Below are 23,585 nucleotides of genomic sequence, written 5' to 3'. Positions count from 1 at the left end.
ATTTGCTTCACGGTTTTGGCCAGCGTGCTTACTAATAAATCTCAATTCCCTTCATAGCTCTGATTTGATTGTTTTCTGCGAAGGATTCTCAGTTACACGGATGTTATCATTGAACATTAGATACTTTGCTTTCCGAAGTATCTAATGGCTGCCTCATTAAGAATTGAAATCTAGCTGGATGTGTCCTCATCGGACTTCCCCAGCCTTCTACTCGCTCTCACCTTGCCCCTACTCTCCCTACCTCCGAAGGGGACTGGAGCATGATTTTTCAGAGATTGTGGTGCACCTCTGCCATATGGTGGAGACTTAAAGAAAATTTAATTACTAATGTGAATGGAAAGGATTTAGGAAGTGGGTGGGAAGAAAGTCACCTCTCATATTGGAAATACAGTTACTTCCTCTTTCAAAATAAATATAAGTATTTATATTTCAAAGTTAAATATAACTAGATGATAGATGTACCCTATAGTGCGGCATGACAGGGAAGGTGTAGGCTTTCGCGTCAAATCAACCTAAGGACTGAGTCTCAGCTGTTGCACATTGCACACTTGCAAAGACGGTAATACTCTTTACCTGTAGGGTGGTTGGAAGAGCTGAACTGAGTAACGTGGAGTCAATCACAGGGCTTTGTGCAGAGTAGAAGGGCAGTATAAGGTAGCGGGGGGCTATTAGTACTGGCTATTGTTTACTCATCCTATAGGCTGCTTATTCAGAAAACTACAGTAACTTTCCAAATAATTTGGGCGGGAAAAACTCACCACCTTTTATCTAGAAAGATCTAATCACTTCTTTGAACTCACATTCACCCAAAAGGGCAAAACTCCAACCAACATGAAAAGCAGGTCTTGTGAAAGTCCACTTGGTGCCATCTCCCAGCCATTTTTCTGACTTCAGATCGGGGAACATCGTGTATTAGAAAGTGTTGTTACATGTCCAAGGAAATCTACACATAGAACTTTTGCCACGGAAATGTTGAAGTCCTACTCTGACAGCGTGACTCCGATGCCCACTTGGCAGACTTTGCGCAAAGAATTAAGGCGAGGGTGGAGAGGGTGGGTAGGGTAGGGACGGACAAACTGAGAAGGGAGGCGGGCGAAGTGACCACACGTACATGAAACCTCTGCAGTTATGGCCAAATCGTGTTTTTTAAATAATTCCATTTCTTCCCTACCCTTTGGTCACTTCCTAACGCCGGCTGGACAGTCACATACTAAGCCCCAAAGTGAGCAACAGACACCCTGGTCCCAGGTCTCAGGCTGGCAGAAGCGTACCGGGCGGAGGGATCAGCCCTCCCACATCCTACGGAGGAGCCTTTCGCAACCCTCGACTCCTGCCCCGGGCGAAGTCCTCCGGGCCCGCGGGGGCGCCCGCAGGCTCCGCCCCTTCCTCGGCTCTCTGCCCGCCAGTCCCGCCCCTGCTCCGCCCATCGCGCGGCGGCCCGGGGGGCGAGAGGGGGCGGAGCGTGGAGGCGGCAGCTGAAACCGCGCAGCGCACGGGAACGCGTCCCGCTCCTTGGGTCTGGTGCGCCGGTCGCGGGAGCCCCACCGTGCAGTCGGAGGTGAGTACCAGCGTTGCCCGACCACCTCCCCAGACGGGAGCGCCATCCACCCTGTATCCCTCGGGAGTCGGTGCGGGCCTTTACCGAGGTGCCCGAGGCAGTGCGGCCCGGGGGACTTGGAGGCGAGCTTATGGAGGCTGAGAGGAGAATCGGGGACGTGTTTCTGGCGACTGACGTCCCCCCAGTCCCCAGTCTATGTCATGTCGAAGAGAGGGACCAGGGATTGAAAATGGCTTTCCTAGACTCTCTTGGCCTTGGCTGTGCGTGCTGTCCTGAAAGTCCTTGCCTAGGGTGTGCGGCTGATCCTGGGAGTCCTAACCCCGAGGCTGTGAGGCCCGCACTGGGAGTCATCGCCGAGCGAGGCCCGGCTAGCTGGGTAGGGAAACGCTTGCTAAAGTTGTGCGGGCAGATCCGGGAATGCACTCCAAGGGGTAAAGGGAAAACGGGATGAGGGGGAAGAGACCCTTACGTGGGAGGCTTGAACACAGAGCCCACCCAGATAGATTCAGAGATCCAGAAAGGAGCTTGGGCTGCAGTTATGACCAAGTCATTTTTTTCCACATTTAGCTAGCACGTCGTAATGGCATCTTACTTCTTGCAACACACATAACTCTCTTCCCTGAGGGACAATCTCTAGGACAGAAGTCCCCAAACTTTTTTGGGACTCAGTACCCCTTTACACTCCTAAAAATTAGTATCTTAAGGAGCTTTTATGTGAATTATATCTATCCATATTTATAATGTGTAAGACAGAAATTTGTACTATATTTAATAATTCATTTAAAAAGAATAATGAGCTAATTATATCTTAATATTGCCTATTTTTATGAAAAAGAACTATATTTTCCAAAACAGAAAATTATTGAGAAGAATGGCATTGTTTTACATTTTTGCAAATCTCTTTGATGTCAAGCATAATTGAAGACAGCTGGATTCTGATAGCTGCTTCTGCAGTCTGTTGCAGTATCGCATATCATGTAGCCTCTTGAGACCTCCATTGTATACTCCTGAAAATGCATGAGTGAAAAAAAGCGAGTAACGTTTTATTACTATGAAAGTGGTTTTTGACCTTGGAGATCCCTAGGAGTTCTCTGCACCACACTTTGAGGATGCTTCAGAGGCTTCATTCATTGGGCCTGCTTCTTGTTTATGATCCTTCCTCTGAATGGGAACACTCACCACCCCATGCCGTGGACAGTGTCAACTTCTGGTATCTGGAACCAAGTTTGATCTCACTTTGGAAACCATGTACTAGGTCCCCTGTGAGGCTGTGATGAACCTTGCCAGCCTCCTGAAAAGTCAGCACGACCTCATACATGCCTTTGGTTGTTTCTGTGCCTGCAGAACTGACCTGTGTCCATCAGGATTACAACAGTGATGTGGCAAACAGGACCTGTGGGCTCAGAAAAGTACCAATGGGGAGACCGTGCCAAGTTTGTAGGGGTTCGTGTGACAGTTACCAAGTAGTCAGGAAGTTATTTCCCAAAGAACAGGGAGGCATGCTTTTGCCTTCCCTTGCACGTGTTCATTGTTGTTTGCAGTTACATCGTTATTAGCCTTGAGTTTATTGGAATAATGATTCCCTGTCTTGATGTTCTTTCACTTTCCGCTTTCAGAGGTGTATCACTCTGAGTGATGCTTCCTCAGCCCCTGTCAAAAAGCAGTTTCCACCATCCTGCAGTGTGGTAGGTGAGGTCCTTCATGGGACTCTTTCCTTAGCTTCGTGCCTTGTCAGAACAAGTTCAAGACAGATGTTACGTGTATATATATGGGACGAAGAAATTTTCTAACTCCATCCTCCCTTTTGTTCCTTCATCCATAGAGCCTCTTGTGCTCTGATAGATTAGTTTAAATGCTACGGCCGATACTTGAGAAGTGTTGCATGCACATGAGCATGTTGTGTGTGTGGCAGAGTCCACAGGTGAGAAGGAGAAGTCCACAGGAGAAGGAAATGGGATCTAAACTCTGAGCACCTGCTGTGCTGTGTTCTTTGTTTTAAAAAATTCCACTTTGGTGGTGGGGTCTCATTCCTTCTTTCTTTCAGTAAATTTTTGTTGGCCACCTCTTTCTCATGTGTCCAGTTATGTGCTGGATGCCAGGAAAGTAGTGAGCACAAAAGATGCAGTCAGTCCCTGTCTTTCTGGCATTTATGGTCTGAAGCTTAGATAACTGCTGGTTAATTGAGATAGTCTATTGTCAGAGAGTGTACATGAAAGCTGGTCCTGTGTGAAGAGCAGTACCCCCTACCTAAAGTGTGCTTCAGAGCCATGTGCTAAAGAAACCAGAGTCCCACACTGTGGAGATGATGATAAAAAGCAACGCGTATCACCACGTACCTGGCAAAGAACTTCCTTTTCCTTCTTTCCCCCACTCTTCCTTCTATATTACTTCCCAGGAAGTAATTTCCTGGGAGGCAGCCAGACTCATAGGGAAATTACCTCCAACCTGGTGCCAGTCACTGGGCCAGCCTCAGGTTAAGACACCTTCTCTGGGTCTCAATGTCTTTGACTTTAAAATGAGGAGTTAGGCCATTGATAGTAAGTGTCCCAAGGCACTTATACTAGCATTTGTGCATATCTCTTCTTAATTCCGTGTTCAGTGGCAACACCTTTTTTTAGATTGAAATAAGCCATGGTGGGAATAATTACACCACGGAAATCAGCAAATACTACATCAGAGCTTTTTTTTCCTCCTGGAATTCAAGTTATTAAACCTTTGCCAGCTGACACTGCTATTGTCTGAGCCAAGGTGCTTTTGGTTTGTTTGTTTTCTTAGAAAACAGACTCTTTAGTCTAGACAAAGATCCTAGATATAGGGTGTATGATTCAAGTCCTCTAAAATTTTTGATAAGAAAAAAATATGTTTTCATCATATTCTAAAATATAGATCAGCAACCTTTTTATGTAAAGGGACAGGTAGTGAAATATTTTAGGCTTTTTGGGTTATGGTTATACAGTTTCTATTGCAGCTACTCAGCTCTGCTGTTGAAGCATGAAAGCAGCAATAGACAATATGCAAACAAATGAGCATGGCTGTGTTCCAGTCAAACTTGATTTACAAAAACAAGTGCTGGCCTTAATTTGCAGACTCCTGACCTAGCCTATCAGAACAAGAACCATGTTTCAAAGAGATAGTTTTATGGAAAAGGAGATTCTTCAGGACTTTATGCATGAATACCAGAAACTTGAGTCTCCAAGATGGATGTAACAGGCAGTAGTAACTGTAGAGGATTTGGAATCAATCATAGAAGACTCCATAGTAGGTTGTTTAAAGAAAGGCCGAGTGTGGTCAAGTTTGGAGGACAGAGCCACATGTGGGTCTTACTCCCAACTCCCTCCCTGAAGCCATCTTAGATATTATGCTGGGATGGATGGACCTGCAGTCTAACCCATTGTGTGAATTTTGCGTATCATTATGCAAAAACTAGTAGTGTCTCTAAGAGCTATCTTGATTCCAGGGGCAGAGACAAAGGAAATGTTAAAAAAGGATGGAAAGGCCTAGGCATGGTGACTCACGCCTATAATCTCAGCACTTTCAGAGAGGCCAGATTACTTGAGCCCAGGAGTTCAAGACCAACCTGGGCAACATGGCGAAACCCTGTCTCTACCAAAAATACAGAAAAAAAAGAATAGCCAGGTATGGTAGCACATATCTGTAGTCCCAGCTACTTGGGAGGCAGAGGCAGGAAGATCACCTGGGTGGTCCAGGCTGCAGTGAGCCATGACTGTGTCACGGCACTCCAGCCTGGGCAATAGAGTAACACCCTATCTCAAAAAAAAAAAAAAAAAAAATCCTCGTTGTATATGTATATGATACATTGTAGAGTACACTGTGTGTGTATACCTGTGTGTGTGCATATTTATATATCTAAGTGTACATAAGTTGTGTGCATGTGTCATTACATATTCCATTCCATGTATTTAAAGTAGCGTCATGAATGTTTAGAAGACAGACCAGTAGCCAGTTCTGGGCAGTGGAATGAGGTAGCAGGAAGCCAGAGGACTTTTGTTACTTTTCATAATACCAGATATGTGCCTATCTTATAAGGGAGAATAGCCTGTAGCATTCATATATTGCTTTTACAACCTAAAAAACCTAAAATCTCAACAACCTGTACTTTTGGAAGGAAAATAGAGTTATTTGATAGGAATGTTGCCACCATCCTCCTCCCCCAATTAAAAAAAAATTACTTTGTCATAGCTCTGAACTTGTATACATAATATTAGTATATATTAACAAAATAAGAGAGAGCCTCTCAAGTCAAAACGTTTTGTTTAACAGTATTAACGTTTGACTTTTGTCCAGGGTTAGAAATACTAGGTCAAAGTGTTCCTTAGCAAGCTATTATGCAGCCTTTACACTGGTGTTACAAAATGCTATTGTATAGTTTTTAAACTAAAAAAGCATGTTACACAGCAGTATTTCCCTGTGATTCTGTATTTCTGAGTAGAGAAAGCATGTGCATATATGTACACGTGTGCCCCTCCCTGCATGTACAAAGGCAGCAGATACGCCAAAACATTGAGTGCTTTTCTCTTGGTGATAGAGCACAGTTGCTTTTTAGATTTTCTTCACTTTAGCTTATCGGGGTTTTCAAGCATGAATAAATATTACATTTGACATTACCAAAATCAACCTCTACAGTATGTTTACACCTGGTATGTTGAGGACAGTTCTTCCATCTTTCTTAGACAGTCTTACCACCAGCTTACCTGGTGGCAGACCCCAGCTACTCTCTCGCAGTGAGAAATGTGAGGAGTGTGAGGCCCAGGGAACCGAAAAACAGGCACATTGACCACATAGTCACATTGTGCTGTGTCTGCTTCCCCTGTAGAGTCTGTCTGACCTCGGCCTGCCCTCTCACTTCAGTTGACTGGCCCTATCAGCTGACCGTCTCCCTAGATCAACTGGCCTTCATTTCTTTTTTTTTCTCCTTTTCTCTTATTTTTAATGGAAAATCTCAGACATGCAAAGTGGAGAGGAGAGTATAAACCCTCAGTCTCAATGACTGTGGACAGTGATAATTGGCCGATTTTGTTTCCTCTATACCTTTTTTTTCTCTTTGAGACAGCATCTCACTGTCATCCAAGCTGGAGTGCAGTATCACAACCTCAGCTCACTCCAACCTCCACCTCCCGGGTTCAAGCAGTTCTTCTGTCTCAACCTCGAAGTAGCTGGAATTACACACGTGCACCACCACGTCCAGCTAATTTTTGTTTTTAGTAGAGATGGGGGTTTCACCATGTTGGCCAGGCTGGTCTCGAACTCCTTACTTCAGGTGATCCGCCTGCCTCGGCCTCCTGAAGTGCTGGGATTACAGGCATGAGCCACTGCGCCTGGCCCCTCTCCTATACTTTTCTTCAACGTCATCTCTTTCTCCCTCTGGCAAGAGTTGGCATCTTCATCTGCGACTACATAAATTAATGAGAATCACTTATTAGGTCTTTTAGGAATAAGCATGTATTGACTGCTGTAGCAAAAATCTTAAAACTGTTCTGCCCTGCTGTCAGCCATACTGAACTGCTGAGCAGTCCCTGAACACTTGCTCTGCTATCCTGTTTCTCTACTTTGTTATTTGCTCTTTACTCTGCCTATGCATCTAAATTCATCTTCCACTTCCTAGTTCTCTGTAAAGCCTTTCTTGACTCCCAGTTGTAGCTGTCTCTTTCCTTTGACTTTTCTTATGCCCCTTATCCTATTTTATTTGTGTGCCTATCTTAGTCTCCTTGTTAGATTGCCATCTTCAAATAAGAGAAGGAATGTGTGCCTATCTTTTTTTCTTCTATGGTGTTTGGCAATGCATACTGCAAAGAAGATACTCAGGAAATACATGCTAAAATAATTTGAGTTGATTAAGTTCACTGGAGAAAAATTTTGAGAATAAAAGAAATCTATTTCACATTAAAAGAAAAATGTTCAAATATGACCTGGACTGAGAAAATTTTCTTTCACTTGTTTGGATTTTCAAAGATTTTAAAGAATCGTGGTGAAAAGAGTCTTAAATTTGAGCCATTTTTGAGTCTTAAATTCGAGCCAATATAAAAAGGTAGCTTTCTAAAAAGAAAATGTTTTCAATGATCTTTTGTCATTTTTTTTACAAATATATCTGGAGCCTTTGGGTCTTCTCTAATCGTAGACTGCATCCCCTCGCACTCCCTGCCCCCCACCAGGAGAAAGACCTGAAAAAATAAAACTGAATAATACTGGGTCACGTGTATGGATAAGAGTGATTCTTGACTGTATTTTAAATACTTGTTTTAAAATGTATATTTAAATCTTCAGTAAAAGAAACAGGCTACATTTAGCACTTACCATAGGTAAGTCAATAGCAATCTCATGAATTATGGTGACTCATGGGGATATAGTTCCCAGAATATGCAGTGCTTTCGTGTGTTACCTTGTTTAATTATCCCAGCAGCCCTTGTCATCTGGGCAGAGCAGTGCAGACAGACATTGTTACCTAAAATCTGCAAAGAAGTAAACTGAGGTTTAAGAATATAGAGGAAATCTTACCCTCAGCAGCAAGTGGCAAAGACTGACTTTAAGAATCAATTGGAAACCAAGAGTCTTTGGGATTAGATGTTGCAAATATGTGAAGATGCAGAAGCATCTAAGCCTGTCTTTGGGAGACAGAACAGGTTCTTGTGCCCCTTAATGCCATAGGCCTATTGAAACAATATCACACTCTCGGAGCCAGTTGTTCCTCAGATTCCTCATGTTCTGTTATCTTTGGTGTCAAAAATTAATCCACCTTGGAAGAATTAGTAAGGCTGTCTGTACATGACTGCTGGTGTGGTTCTCTCTCATTCTCTTGTCTTGATCTAAGGAGAATCCTGGGCAAGCCCATCTTGGGATAGCATAATTTGCCTGGGCCACTGCTAACGAAATAGACATGTATGGAGCACTTAATTATTCAACATCCTCATCATCCTTTCTATAACTGCTATTGTGGAATTACAAAGCAAGTTGCAAGTTGTGGCATAGTTCATAAAGAAGAGGTGTCAGTCTAGGAAAGTATCCTCCTACATGATCACCAGGTTTGAATTTTTGGTTTAGAACAGATAAGACATATAAGCCATTGCCAAGAATCTGCTATGTACAAGAGCTATGCTGGGCAGACATTTGAAAGGTACAATTTTGTATTAATGGCAGAATCAAAACTAGCTTCAGGATTGGTTTTAAGGATGTTATGTTTCATAAACCCTTATTTTCTTAGATAAGAAATCAGTCTCTTCCTAAGTGCGGATAATGCCTGTATTATTTACATCAACCCTTTCTTTAAAAGTTATCTATCATACAAATATTGCCAAAATCAAGGATGTTTTAGGGAACGTGAAGTTTACCATCTTGTCCCCATATATGTGCTTTAGAGCTTGGAGATTGTTTTAAAATTAGATTTATTTTTTTTAAATGCATTTGCTTTTTTGGATCTCAATATGTTAAATGACTGTAAAATGATATCGTTTGTGCAGCCTGTTGGGAGGGGCGTGTTGCAAGAGAGTTGGTTCTGACATCAGGAGCCTGAGTTTGACTCCCAGTTTGGTCACTTACCAGCCATGAGACCATGGCAAGATACTTAACCTCTCAGATCCTGTCTTCTCTCATGTAAAATGGGATGGTGATGCCCTTGTTACAGAGTTGCCAAGGGTCTGCATTAGAGGAATTGGATTAGATGCGTGGCGTCCCACAGGTACTCATCACATGTCTCCAGGCTGCTGAGCTTCTAAAATGACCTGGCACGCATGGGATAATGTCTGAACATTGCTGCTGTTCTTCCCAGCTTCTGTCCCAGTCCAGCCTGCTAAGTTCCAGGCCCATATATGCCCCTGCCCACTGGACATCTTATCCCAAATCCACCATGTCTAAAAACAACATCCCAGTTCCCATCTTGTTCATTTGCTCTGCCAGTTTGCCCAAATGAGAAACATAGAAGCTATTTGATACCTCTCTTTTTTCCTTACCTACCCCAGCCTGTCCTGCTTTCGTAACTCTCCCTGAATTTGTTCCCTCCTGTACCTCCTCATTGCCTTGTCTTGATGACTGTAATAGCACCGTAACCTGCCTCCTTGACACCAGTCTGGCATCCTTTCCCTGAGTCGGTCTACACCCCTACCAGAATGATCTCTGAAAATCAAATCTGGTCTTAAAGATTGCAGCTCAGAATCCTTTAATGGTGCCTCTTTACCTTTGGTAAAAATTCAAACCTTGCAGCAACCTGGACCTTGCTCCATCCCTTGTTTCTTAGCTCTCCCCAACATGTACCTTGTACCTTATTCATGTGCAATAACTGCATGATTCCCGCAGTGTCACACTTTTTTGCCTTTAATGTATTGTTTCATCTGCCAGCTTCCTCTTTCAGTGACTCCCTACCTCTGTGTAATTCTGGGAGGTTTATGCATGGTGTCACCTCTCTTCCTGGAAGCCTTTCTGTCCCCCTCCGATGCTCTGATGTTGGATTAGGTGCTTTCCCCTGATGGTTCTTTATCAGCTGTCATCCACCACACCTGTAGCATGGGCTGCATGATGTTCTGATTTGTCCTGCACAGTCTCCGTTTCAGTCTGAGCATCTGAAGGAGGATGGGGACTTTATCCCTTCATTCCAGGTCTGTAAATGTCATGTGTATGTATGAATCCACACCAGTCCCTTCCCACAGACAATGTAGAAAGGCCCAGGTCTCAGAAGTATCAAGGTCTAATGCTGCTTTAGTATTTGTCATTCCTTCAACCCAATGAAATAGAGCAGCCATGCCATTGTGGGAGTCACTGGGATGGAAGCAGCTGCTTCAGAGTTGGTCTCTGCAGTCTGATGGACTTGGGTTTGTGTTCCAGTTCCCTCTCTCAGCACGCCTGCATCTGGCTTCAGATTTGCAGCTCCCAATGTCCTTCTATCCTGCTGCGGGGAAGGAATGTGCTGGTCAGAAATAGGAGCCTCAGGTCCTCCTGACAGTTGCCTTTCTTAAGTAAAATCAGTAAATATATGGGTTTACATATTGAGCTCTGAGAATTTTATTAGCATGAGTCGTAATCCCTGAGTTCAGTCAGCCCTGATGAGAGCAGGTTGGTGAGGGGGTGGGGATAGTTGGCCTCAGACACTTGGTGAATTCACAAAGGTAAAGATGGCCCTATAAGACCTCTGGCAGCCAGACACCCAGTCTCTTGTGGTGACGTCCTTTCTTTCTTTTTTCTTTTTTCTTTTTTTTTTGAGACGGAGTCTCGCTCTGCCACCCAGGCTGGAGTGCAGTGGCCAGATCTCAGCTCACTGCAAGCTCCGCCTCCCAGGTTTATGCCATTCTCCTACCTCAGCCTCCAGAGTAGCTGGGACTACAGGCGCCCGCCACCTCGCCCGGCTAGTTTTTTGTATTTTTTTTAGTAGAGACGGGGTTTCACCGTGTTAGCCAGGATGGTCTCGATCTCCTGACCTCGTGATCCGCCCGCCTCGGCCTCCCAAAGTGCTGGGATTACAGGCTTGAGCCACCGCGCCCGGCCCGACGTCCTTTTTTTCTAATTCCTAATTCCTAAAGTTCGAGTTAGAAAAGTTCACTGCCACAATCTGTGAAATGAGTTCAGGAGCCTGAGGAAATCATGCAGCTTTCTAGATTGGATCTCAACTGGACCTGCTTTGTAATACTTTTTTTTGAAAGTACAGTTGTCTCCACCCACTACTTCTCCTCTTAAAACATAAATGCAGGCTGCATGTGGTGGCTCATACCTATAACCCCAGCACTTTGGGTGGCCGAGATGGATGGATCGCTTGAGGTCAGAAGTTTGAGACCAGCTGGCCAACATGGTGAAACCCCGTCTCTACTAAAAATACAAAAATTAGCCAGGCGTGGCAGTGGGCACCTGTAATCCCAGCAACTCCAGGGGCTGAGGCCAGAGAATCACTTGAACCTGGGAGGCAGAGGTTGCAGTGAGCCAAGATTGTGCCACTGCACTCCAGGCTGGGTGACAAAGTGAGACCGTATCTCAAAAAAACAAACCAACAAACCAAAAAACTTAGATGCAGTAGGGCTTAGTTGGGGTCTCTGCAGGTGTCATGTACTACACCCCACTGGTGACCATGGGGAGCTGCAGGGTAGGGGGCCCACATTCTGAGAAGGGGCTGAGGAAGACCTCAAGGAGGAGAGGATGAGGTCAGGCTCAGGGCAGGGTCAGATGCCGGGTTCTCAGGACGATGTCCCCACTTCTTCCTTTACTTTCTTGCCAAATGTTTCATGACCCCTTGGTGACTTTCTTTCTCAGCCTGTCTCTGGAATTTATAAATGTCGAAGTTCACCAAGACTTTTTATGAAACTCTGCTTATATTGGCCCACAGTGACACTAAAAAGTAAAAGTGAATATTTCCATTGAGTTCGTGCTGCTGCAACTAATTTAAAACGAGCTTACAGGATGTGTTAAGTCTTTCTCTTCAAGAGTTGCATGTGATGCTCTGCCCCCTCTTGGTCAGTGAGCCCAGAACTGGGGAAGCTCTCAAGAGGCAGGGGCTGCCTGGTCAGGCATTGTTATAGCATGGCCCTGGCTCCCCAAGTCCTGTTGTTTTTGGCAGTGGCTGTGCACATCTGCCAAGTGAGTCATGATCATTTTTGTGATACATCCTGAGAATTTCCAGTGTTACTTAATAATGAAATTCAGGGAAACAGGGTTAGACTTGAGGAAGTAACTACTTTTTAAGTGCAATCTAATATTTTCATATATGAGTTAATTTCATATCAAACTTTAATGAATTTTTAATGTTGGAAATCTACAGTCCAAACCAGATATACAGTTAGGGCTTTGTAGTTAGTCTTTATCAAAGTCCCTACTGTGGCTACTTTATTACTGTCTTTATCAAAGTCCTCACAGTAGGGACTTTGATACACTACAAACATCTAGCTGTACACCTGGCTTAAAGTGTAGATTTCCAACATCAGAATTGGCTGAAGAGCCTCATGTGGTCTGGCTCCTGCAACCTTTTGCCTTTTCTGTCTTCCCCTTATTTGCCTTCACTCACCCTGGTCTCCTTGGCCTTCCTTAGACCCACCAGGCATGCCCCCACCTCAGGACCTTTGCACGTGAGCTTACCCCTCCCTGGATGGCACAGTGGCTGAACATCAGTGAGGCCTTCTTTGATCACTGACACTCCCCACAGCCCCTGTACTTTCTACTGTTCTTGCCCTGTTTTATCCATAGAATGGGTCACCATCTGACATTCTGTTTGTATATTTATTTATTTGTTTAGTTTGTCTCCTTCCATTAAAACGGAAGTACTATGAGGGCAGGGACTCTGTCTCTGTTGTTCCCTGATGTATCTTCAGGACCTAAAACAGTTCCTGGCACATAAAAGACAGTTAACATAAATGTGAATGAATGAATCGTTGAATTTTTTTCACTTAGAACGGACTTTTTAGATCATTAACCAACCTTATTTATAGATTGGGAAACTGAGGCACAGAAAAGTTTTATGGCTAATTCAAAATAAAACCATAATTTAAAGACCATTTAATTTTTTTTTTTTAATCTTGACATGTATATAGCACATTCTGGTTAGTTATCCAGGATGAGACAAGACTGAATGAAAATAGACCACTAACTTAAAATTTGAGCAAGAAGAGACAAGCTGCTCTGAGATGGCAAAGCTTTCTGATAGAGAGGCAGAATTTTGTTCCTCTCTGTAGCATATGGTGTGCCTCGCACATACTTAGTGCTCAAGAAAAACGTGTTGACATATGTGGTTATATTGTTAAATCCATTCTTTCTGCACCACTCTTTTTCCCCCAGTTTCTCTCCAAAAAATAGATAATTGCTCATATGACTTCTCCTTCAAAGTTTTTCTAGTTACAAGTATCACATTGAAGAGGTTTTTGTTTTATGACCAGCTAAAATAATTGAAGAGATGACCTGGTTTCTTGGAAAATTCAGAGATATTTAGTGCAGTTTCCCAGATGCATCCACATTAAATAAAACAAAGAATTAATATTTCTAGCTCTCTTATGAAAGAACCCAGTTAACAAGCCTTGGTGATATTGCTGGCCATGATGATTCTGAGCTCAGTGTTGTTTATATTCACATAGATATCCTTGGAATTTTACTTTTGACAAAAATATTGTTTATAAGTAGCATGATGTTTAGATACACAAAAGTTAGTTTGGGAGTGGGGCCAATTAATTTCTGTTTAAACAGAAATGAAATATAGCTAACCTTTTTAATGAACTTCAGTGAACCTTAGAGATGCAGTGATAGTACTTTGACTTTAGAGTTGGAAGCCATGGCATTTCAAGACAGGTATATTTCAGAAGGTGTGGGAAGAGACGAAAACAGATGGGCAAACCACATAAAATACAGGAGAAATCTTTTTCTCTTGTTTGCGTAGATTTTTTTAAGTCCACTTTTATGTGTCTTTAGATAGCCCAAAAAAAGGATCGGGGGATGTGCTGCCAGTACTTTAGACTAGATGATTAAATTTAGAAAGATGATTCTCAGTTGATTGTCTGAAGGCTCTTTCAAACTATATAAGCTCCCCTGAAAACTGATATGTACCCCCACAACAAACAAACAAACAAAAAAAAACAAACCCTCATCCTCTCCAGCCCACTACTGACAGTTCTGCTGCCTGGGTTTATTCGTCTCCTGTGCTCCTCCTGCTGCTGTGTGGAAATCCTGTGCTTGCTTGTAGAGCCCATTAATATCTATGCCTCTGTCTATATCATAAGGTAATTAAGTATAATATTTAATTATCTTAGGAAAATTAAACTTTGATAACACAAGTAGCAAATTCATAGACTTATATATTCCAAAGATGGGATGGCGACCCTAAAAGGAGAATCTTATTTTTTCTGATCCTTGGCATTTAGCTTAAAGTAAGTCGACTGTTCCAAACATCTCTACAAATCTGGCTATGATAGATAAACATCATCACATAGCACTCCTCTTGAATGCTACTGTTGAATCACTCCCTGTCAGCTGGGTGGGTGTATGGTCTGACATGGTTTTCTAGCAAGAGTGATGGTTTAGCATCTATCCATATGCTATGTGCAGTCTCCCTCACAAAACCTGTTTGCAAGGATTGCTGCCAGGGTTCGGAATTTCTCTTTTTTCTTTTTTCTTTTTTGACAGAGTCTTGCTCTGTTACCTAGACTGGAATGCAGTGGAGTGGCACAATCACAGCTCACTGCAGCCTCAATCTTCCAGGCTCCAGCGATCCTCCCACCTCAGCCTCCCGAGTAGCTGGGACTACAGGTGTGGGACACCATGACTGGCTAGTTTTTTCACTTTTTTGTAGAGACATGGTCTTGCTATATTGCCCAGGCTGGTCTCAAACTCCTGGGCTCAAGCAATCCACCCACGCTGGCCTCCCAAATTGCTGGGATTACAGGCATGAGCCACTGCGTCAACCCAGATTGATATTTCTAAATGCTGAAAGAAAATAGCTGCCAACCTAATATTTAAATTTTAATGTAGAGTTACTCATGAGCAAAATGTACTGCCCCAAATAGGATTTTGTCCATGATTTAAGATAATCATCCCCTTTCTTTGCTGTAGTTCACTAGGCTCACAGTGCACCCAAGCATGGGGTCAAATTGTCGACAGATTTTAGGGCTGTTTGTCATTCACATAAAGGGAGATGTTGTAGACCATATCTCAAGACCAAGTAGAGGCCAAAGACAGTTTCGGTCTCTCCAGAGTTACAGAACTGAGGCATTTCCACATTAATAGCTCAGTTAAATCCCCTTGGAGATGAGAACATTTGATCAGCAGAGGTCATCTTAGTGTTACTCAGTTTGACCTGTTTGGCAGACAGGCAGTTTACAAAAGAAGAAATTTAGATGTCTAACAGACAGATGGAAAATTACTCAATTTAACTAACTATTAAAGAAATGCCAAGATTGGCTTTTTAATGTCTCAACTTAGCAAACGGTAAATATGAATTTGGTTGCCTGGTTCGAGTACCTCCGCTCACTGCCTCAGAGAAGGGTCGTAAAATTGGTACAGCCTTTTCCAGGCATCCTGGTGATGTGCAGATCCTTTCACTCAGCTCTCTTCTAGGAACTGAAAGCTAGAAATTTGTTTAAAAGAAGTGATTTAAGGACCTACTAACGATGTGAGTATGCAAGGCATCATTGTTTGAATGCTAGTACTTGGAAACAACCTAAGTATTTTAATAATAGGGAAATTGTTATATATCTAAAGGATAGATGTTTATGGTATAGTTAAAAGTACTGTAAAAATCACACGATTGTCCTATTAAGATATTTGAGGTTTATTGTTGAGTGGAAAAAAAGCAATTTGCAAAACAATGTGAGGTCTAGTCCATTTTTTTTTGAAAAATTCAAATGCATTTAAAAGTTATGGTAAATGAAACTCTAAATCATGATATTACAAAGGATTTGATTTTGTTCTTTTTGCTCACCTGCATTTTCTGTTGTTTCTACAGTGAGCATCAATTTCTTTTTCTTTTTTTTTTCTTGAGATGGAGTCTCGCTCTGTCACCCAGGCTGGAGTGCAATGGCGTGATCTTGGCTCACTGCAACCTCCGCCTGCCGGGTTTGAATAATTCTTCTGCTTCAGCCTCCCGAGTAGCTGGGGTGTATGCTACCATACCCGGCTAATTTTTGTACTTTTAGTAGAGAGGGAGTTTCACCACATTGGCCAGGCTGGTCTCGAACTCCTGACCTGAGGTGATCCGCCCATCTCGACCTCCTAAAGTGCTGCGATTACAGGCGTGAGCCACTGTGCCTGGCCATATCTATTTCTTAGTGTAATATTTTTTAAAGTTGTCACTACCCAAGAAGATGCGGTTCAGTAATCAATTTGGTATCCTGCTGAGATTGGAAAGGGAGCTGGGGATGGGGTGGGAAGGGAAGGCCCCACTTGGATTAGCCTGTTTCACTCAAATGAGGTGTGGCACTGTTCATCTAAGGCTAAATTTGAGCCATTCAGGGATTCTCTTCACAGCTCTTTCTCTCTGTTGGTAGATATCAAAGAACATATTGAGGGGAGCAAAGTGGACTTTATCTGGAGTTATAGTCATAAATTTAAATACATCTTCACCAGTCATTATTAAAGAAAGACCTGCATTTGTAGTTCCAGGAACTTTATGAACAATTCTATCTTTCTTTCAAAGGTTATTGCTGAAGTCAAGTTCTCATTTTATAGAGATGCTAATATAGGTATTTATGTACAAAGTTTAAATGACTGCTCCAGTGTTTTAAGAAGTAGTAAATGAATGCATGCTTATCAAAAATAGAATTTGAATAATACAGGGGTATAAAACATAGAAAGCTAAAGTCTCCCTTATATACAATGTGTTATTCTATTTGTAATCCATGTTAACTTTATGTCTTTCTTTTTTGCACATTTGCATATGCAATGGTGTGTGTGTATGAATGACTATACACTAATGGTCTTGAATTTTTTTTTTTCACTTAAATCAGATCCTAGTATATACATACATATATTATTTTGCAACTTTAAAATTCTCATATCCTTTAATGTGAACCTTTACTAACGTTTTTTATCTTGAATCTGAGTAAGGGATTGTATATTCAATATTGTGTCAGTAAAATTGATTTGCCCTTACTGTGTCTTTTGGAAAAAAGTGGCACCCAGGGCAGATCATCAAAAACCTAAACTTAAGTTGTTTTCCCAAAGTTTAGCTGTCAGTTCTCTGCAATTCTGAAACACATGGAAGTTTTAGTGAGTAATGATAGAACTAACATCACAGAAGCACCAAAAGACTGTGATACACCGGAACTGTTACCTACCAGGCCTCTATGACTAGAAAAGAGAAAAAAATATATCCTCGTCTCTAGACTTTCAGAAAGTTCATCCACAGGATTAATACCATTAATTGTTAAAAACCTTCAGAGGTATTTACAATTTAAAAGCAAATACTTTGCTTAAAAACACTGTCAGCGGAGCAAGATGGCCGAATAGGAACAGCTTCAGTCTCCCAGCGCAAGCGACACAAAAGACCGGTGATTTCTGCATTTTCAACTGAGGTACTGGGGTCATCTCACTCGGGAGTGCCGGACAATCCGTGCGGGTCAGCTGCTGCAGCCTGACCAGCGAGAGCTGAAGCAGGGTGAGGCATTGCCTCACCTGGGAAGCGCGAGGGGGAAGGGAGTCCCTTTTCCTAGCCAGGGGAACTGAGACACACAACACCTGGAAAATCGGGTAACTCCCACCCCAATACTGCGCTGTAACACCGGCACACCGGAGATTATATCCCACACCTGGCCGGGAGGGTCCCACGCCCACGGAGCCTCCCTCCTTGCTAACACAGCAGTCTGCGGCAATCTAACCACAAGGCAGCAGCGAGGCTGGGGGAGGGGCGCCCGCCATCGCTGAGGCTTAAGTAGGTAAATAAAGCCGCTGGGAAGCTCGAACTGGGTGGAGCTCACAGCAGCTCAGGGAAACCTGCCTGTCTCTGTAGACTCCACCTCTGGGGACAGGGCTCAGCTAAAGGAGCAGAAGCCTGTGCAGACGCGAACGATTCTGTCTGACAGCTTTGAAGAGAGCAGTGGATCTCCCAACACCGAGGTTGAGATCTGAGAAGGGGCAGGCTGCCTGCTCAAGTGGGTCCCTGACCCCTGAGTAGCCTAACTGGGAGACATCCCCCACTAGGGGCAGTCTGACACCCCACACCTCACAGGGTGGAGTACACCCCTGAGAAGAAGCTTCCAAAGCAAGAATCAGACAGGTGCACTCGCTGTTCAGCAATATTCTATCTTCTGCAACCTCTGCTGCTGATACCCAGGCAAACAGGGTCTGGAGTGGACCTCAAGCAATCTCCAACAGACCTATAGCTGAGGGTCCTGACTGTCAGAAGGAAAACTATCAAACAGGAAGGACACCTATACCAAAACCCCATCAGTACGTCACCATCATCAAAGACCAGAGACAGATAAAACCACAAAGATGGGGAAAAAGCAGGGCAGAAAAGCTGGAAATTCAAAAAATAAGAGCGCATCCACTCCTGCAAAGGAGCACAGCCCATCGCCAGCAACGGATCAAAGCTGGTCAGAGAATGATTTTGATGAGATGAGAGAAGAAGGCTTCAGTCCATCAAACCTCTCAGAGCTAAAGGAGGAATTACATACCCAGCGCAAAGAAACTAAAAATCTTGAAAAAAGAGTGGAAGAATTGACAGCTAGACTAATTAATGCAGAGAAGGTCATAAACGAAATGACAGAGATGAAAACCATGACACGAGAAATACGTGACAAATGCACAAGCTTCAGTAACCGACTCGATCAACTGGAAGAAAGAGTATCAGCGATGGAGGATCAAATGAATGAAATGAAGCGAGAAGAGAAACCAAAAGAAAAAAGAAGAAAAAGAAATGAACAAAGCCTGCAAGAAGTATGGGATTATGTAAAAAGACCAAATCTACGTCTGATTGGGGTGCCTGAAAGTGAGGGGGAAAATGGAACCAAATTGGAAAACACTCTACAGGATATCATCCAGGAGAATTTCCCCAACCTAGCAGGGCAGGCCAACATTCAGATTCAGGAAATACAGAGAACGCCACAAAGATACTCCTCCAGAAGAGCAACTCCAAGACACATAATTGCCAGATTCACCAAAGTTGAAATGAAGGAAAAAATCTTAAGGGCAGCCAGAGAGAAAGGTCGGGTTACCCACAAAGGGAAGCCCATCAGACTGACAGCAGATCTCTCGGCAGAAACTCTACAAGCCAGAAGAGAGTGGGGGCCAATATTCAACGTTCTTAAAGAAAAGAATTTTAAACCCAGAATTTCATATCCAGCCAAACTAAGTTTCATAAGTGAAGGAGAAATAAAATTCTTTACAGATAAGCAAATGCTTAGAGATTTTGTCACCACCAGGCCTGCCTTACAAGAGACCCTGAAGGAAGCCCTAAACATGGAAAGGAACAACCGGTACCAGCCATTGCAAAAACGTGCCAAAATGTAAAGACCATCGAGCCTAGGAAGAAACTGCATCAACTAATGAGCAAAATAACCAGTTAATATCATAATGGCAGGATCAAGTTCACACATAACAATATTAACCTTAAATGTAAATGGACTAAATGCTCCAATTAAAAGACACAGACTGGCAAACTGGATAAAGAGTCAAGACCCATCAGTCTGCTGTCTTCAGGAGACCCATCTCACAGGCAGAGACATACATAGGCTCAAAATAAAGGGATGGAGGAAGATCTACCAAGCAAATGGAGAACAAAAAAAAGCAGGGGTTGCAATCCTAGTCTCTGATAAAACAGACTTTAAACCATCAAAGATCAAAAGAGACAAAGAAGGCCATTACATAATGGTAAAGGCATCAATTCAACAGGAAGAGCTAACTATCCTAAATATATATGCACCCAATACAGGAGCACCCAGATTCATAAAGCAAGTCCTTAGAGACTTACAAAGAGACTTAGACTCCCATACAATAATAATGGGAGACTTCAACACTCCACTGTCAACATTAGACAGATCAACGAGACAGAAAGTTAACAAGGATATCCAGGAATTGAACTCATCTCTGCACCAAGCGGACCTAATAGACATCTATAGAACTCTCCACCCCAAGTCAACAGAATATACATTCTTCTCAGCACCACATCACACTTATTCCAAAATTGACCACATAATTGGAAGTAAAGCACTCCTCAGCAAATGTAAAAGAACAGAAATTATAACAAACTGTCTCTCTGACCACAGTGCAATCAAACTAGAACTCAGGACTAAGAAACTCAATCAAAACCACTCAACTACATGGAAACTGAACAACCTGCTCCTGAATGATTACAGGGTACATAACGAAATGAAAGCAGAAATAAAGATGTTCTTTGAAACCAATGAGAACAAAGATACAACATACCAGAATCTCTGGGACACATTTAAAGCAGTGTGTAGAGGGAAATTTATAGCACTAAATGCCCACAAGAGAAAGCAGGAAAGATCTAAAATTGACACTCTAACATCACAATTAAAAGAACTAGAGAGGCAAGAGCAAACACATTCAAAAGCTAGCAGAAGGCAAGAAATAACTAAGATCAGAGCAGAACTGAAGGAGATAGAGACACAAAAAACCCTCCAAAAAATCAATGAATCCAGGAGTTTGTTTTTTGAAAAGATCAACAAAATTGACAGACCGCTAGCAAGGCTAATAAAGAAGAAAAGAGAGAGGAACCAAATAGACGCAATAAAAAATGATAAAGGGGATATCACCACTGACCCCACAGAAATACAAACTACCATCACAGAATACTATAAACACCTCTACGCAAATCAACTAGAAAATCTAGAAGAAATGGATAATTTCCTGGACACGTACACTCTCCCAAGACTAAACCAGGAAGAAGTTGAATCCCTGAATAGACCAATAGCAGGCTCTGAAACTGAGGCAACAATTAATAGCCTACCCACCAAAAAAAGCCCAGGACCAGATGGATTCACAGCTGAATTCTACCAGAGGTACAAGGAGGAGCTGGTACCATTCCTTCTGAAACTATTCCAATCAATAGAAAAAGAGGGAATCCTCCCTAACTCATTTTATGAGGCCAACATCATCCTGATGCCAAAGCCTGGCAGAGACACAACAAAAAAAGAGAATTTTAGACCAATCTCCCTGATGAACATCGATGCAAAAATCCTCAATAAAATACTGGCAAACCGGATTCAGCAGCACATCCAAAAGCTTATCCACCATGATCAAGTGGGCTTCATCCCTGGGATGCAAGGCTGGTTCAACATTCGCAAATCAATCAACGTAATCCAGCATATAAACAGAACCAAAGACAAGAACCACATGATTATCTCAATAGATGCAGAAAAGGCTTTTGACAAAATTCAACAGCCCTTCATGCTAAAAACGCTCAACAAATTCGGTATTGATGGAACGTACCTCAAAATAATAAGAACTATTTATGACAAACCCACAGCTAATATCATACTGAATGGGCAAAAACTGGAAAAATTCCCTTTGAAAAATGGCACAAGACAGGGATGCCCTCTCTCACCACTCCTATTCAACATAGTGTTGGAAGTTCTGGCTAGGGCAATCAGGCAAGAGAAAGAAATCAAGGGTATTCAGTTAGGAAAAGAAGAAGTCAAATTGTCCCTGTTTGCAGATGACATGATTGTATATTTAGAAAACCCCATCATCTCAGCCCAAAATCTTCTTAAGCTGATAAGCAACTTCAGCAAAGTCTCAGGATACAAAATTAATGTGCAAAAATCACAAGCATTCTTATACACCAGTAACAGACAAGCAGAGAGCCAAATCAGGAATGAACTTCCATTCACAATTGCTTCAAAGAGAATAAAATACCTAGGAATCCAACTTACAAGGGATGTAAAGGACCTCTTCAAGGAGAACTACAAACCACTGCTCAGTGAAATCAAAGAGGACACAAACAAATGGAAGAACATACCATGCTCATGGATAGGAAGAATCAATATCGTGAAAATGGCTATACTGCCCAAGGTTATTTATAGATTCAATGCCATCCCCATCAAGCTACCAATGAGTTTCTTCACAGAATTGGAAAAAACTGCTTTAAAGTTCATATGGAACCAAAAAAGAGCCCGCATTGCCAAGACAATCCTCAGTCAAAAGGACAAAGCTGGAGGCGTCATGCTACCTGACTTCAAACTATACTACAAGGCTACAGTAACCAAAACAGCATGGTACTGGTACCAAAACAGAGATATAGACCAATGGAACAGAACGGAGCCCTCAGAAATAATGCCACACATCTACAATCATCTGATCTTTGACAAACCTGACAAAAAAAAGAAATGGGGAAAGGATTCCCTATTTAATAAATGGTGCTGGGAAAATTGGCTAGCCATAAGTAGAAAGCTGAAACTGGATCCTTTCCTTACTCCTTATACGAATATTAATTCAAGATGGATTAGAGACTTCAATGTTAGACCTAATACCATAAAAACCCTAGAAGAAAATCTAGGTAGTACCATTCAGGACATAGGCATGGGCAAGGACTTCATGTCTAAAACACCAAAAGCAACAGCAGCAAAAGCCAAAATTGACAAATGGGATCTAATTAAACTAAAGAGCTTCTGCACAGCAAAAGAAACTACCATCAGAGTGAACAGGCAACCTACAGAATGGGAGAAAATTTTTGCAATCTACTCATCTGACAAAGGGCTAATTTCCAGAATCTACAAAGAACTCAAACAAATATACAAGAAAAAAACAAACAACCCCATCCAAAAGTGGGCAAAGGATATGAACAGACATTTCTCAAAAGAAGACATTCATACAGCCAACAGACACATGAAAAAATGCTCATCATCACTGGCCATCAGAGAAATGCAAATCAAAACCACAATGAGATACCATCTCACACCAGTTAGAATGGCAATCATTAAAAAATCAGGAAACAACAGGTGTTGGAGAGGATGTGGAGAAATAGGAACACTTTTACACTGTTGGTGGGATTGTAAACTAGTTCAACCATTATGGAAAACAGTATGGCAATTCCTCAAGGATCTAGAACTAGATGTACCATATGACCCAGCCATCCCACTACTGGGTATATACCCAAAGGATTATAAATTATGCTACTACAAAGACACATGCACACGTATGTTTATTGCGGCACTATTCACAATAGCAAAGACTTGGAATCAACCCAAATGTCCATCAGTGACAGACTGGATTAAGAAAATGTGGCACATATACACCATGGAATACTATGCAGCCATAAAAAAGGATGAGTTTGCGTCCTTTGTAGGGACATGGATGCAGCTGGAAACCATCATTCTTAGCAAACTATCACAAGAACAGAAAACCAAACACCGCATGTTCTCACTCATAGGTGGGAACTGAACAATGAGCTCACTTGGACTCAGGAAGGGGAACATCACACAATGGGGCCTATCATGGGGAGGAGGGAGGGGGGAGGGATTGCATTGGGGAGTTATACCTGATATAAATGATGAATTGATGGGTGCTGACGAGTTGATGGGTGCAGCACACCAACATGGCACATGTATACATATGTAACAAACCTGCACGTTACGCACATGTACCCTAGAACTTAAAGTATAAT

At 42.5% G+C, this 23,585-nt stretch overlaps 1 protein-coding gene across 1 annotated transcript in view; it reads left to right on the top strand.

Annotated features, from left to right (window-relative positions):
- The first annotated feature begins 1,427 nt into the window (after window positions 1–1,427).
- The window catches only part of ACO1 (aconitase 1), a 78,710-nt gene continuing 56,552 nt past the window's right edge, over window positions 1,428–23,585 (top strand). The window contains exon 1 of the mRNA XM_023203910.3: window positions 1,428–1,558. The gene's annotated coding sequence lies outside the window, so the exon portion shown is untranslated. The remainder of the gene's footprint in view (window positions 1,559–23,585) is intronic.

This window comes from Piliocolobus tephrosceles, chromosome 14 (assembly GCF_002776525.5).
Source record: "Piliocolobus tephrosceles isolate RC106 chromosome 14, ASM277652v3, whole genome shotgun sequence".
Classification (NCBI taxonomy): Eukaryota; Metazoa; Chordata; class Mammalia; order Primates; family Cercopithecidae; genus Piliocolobus; species Piliocolobus tephrosceles.
This window is presented reverse-complemented; position numbering and strand designations above follow the sequence as displayed.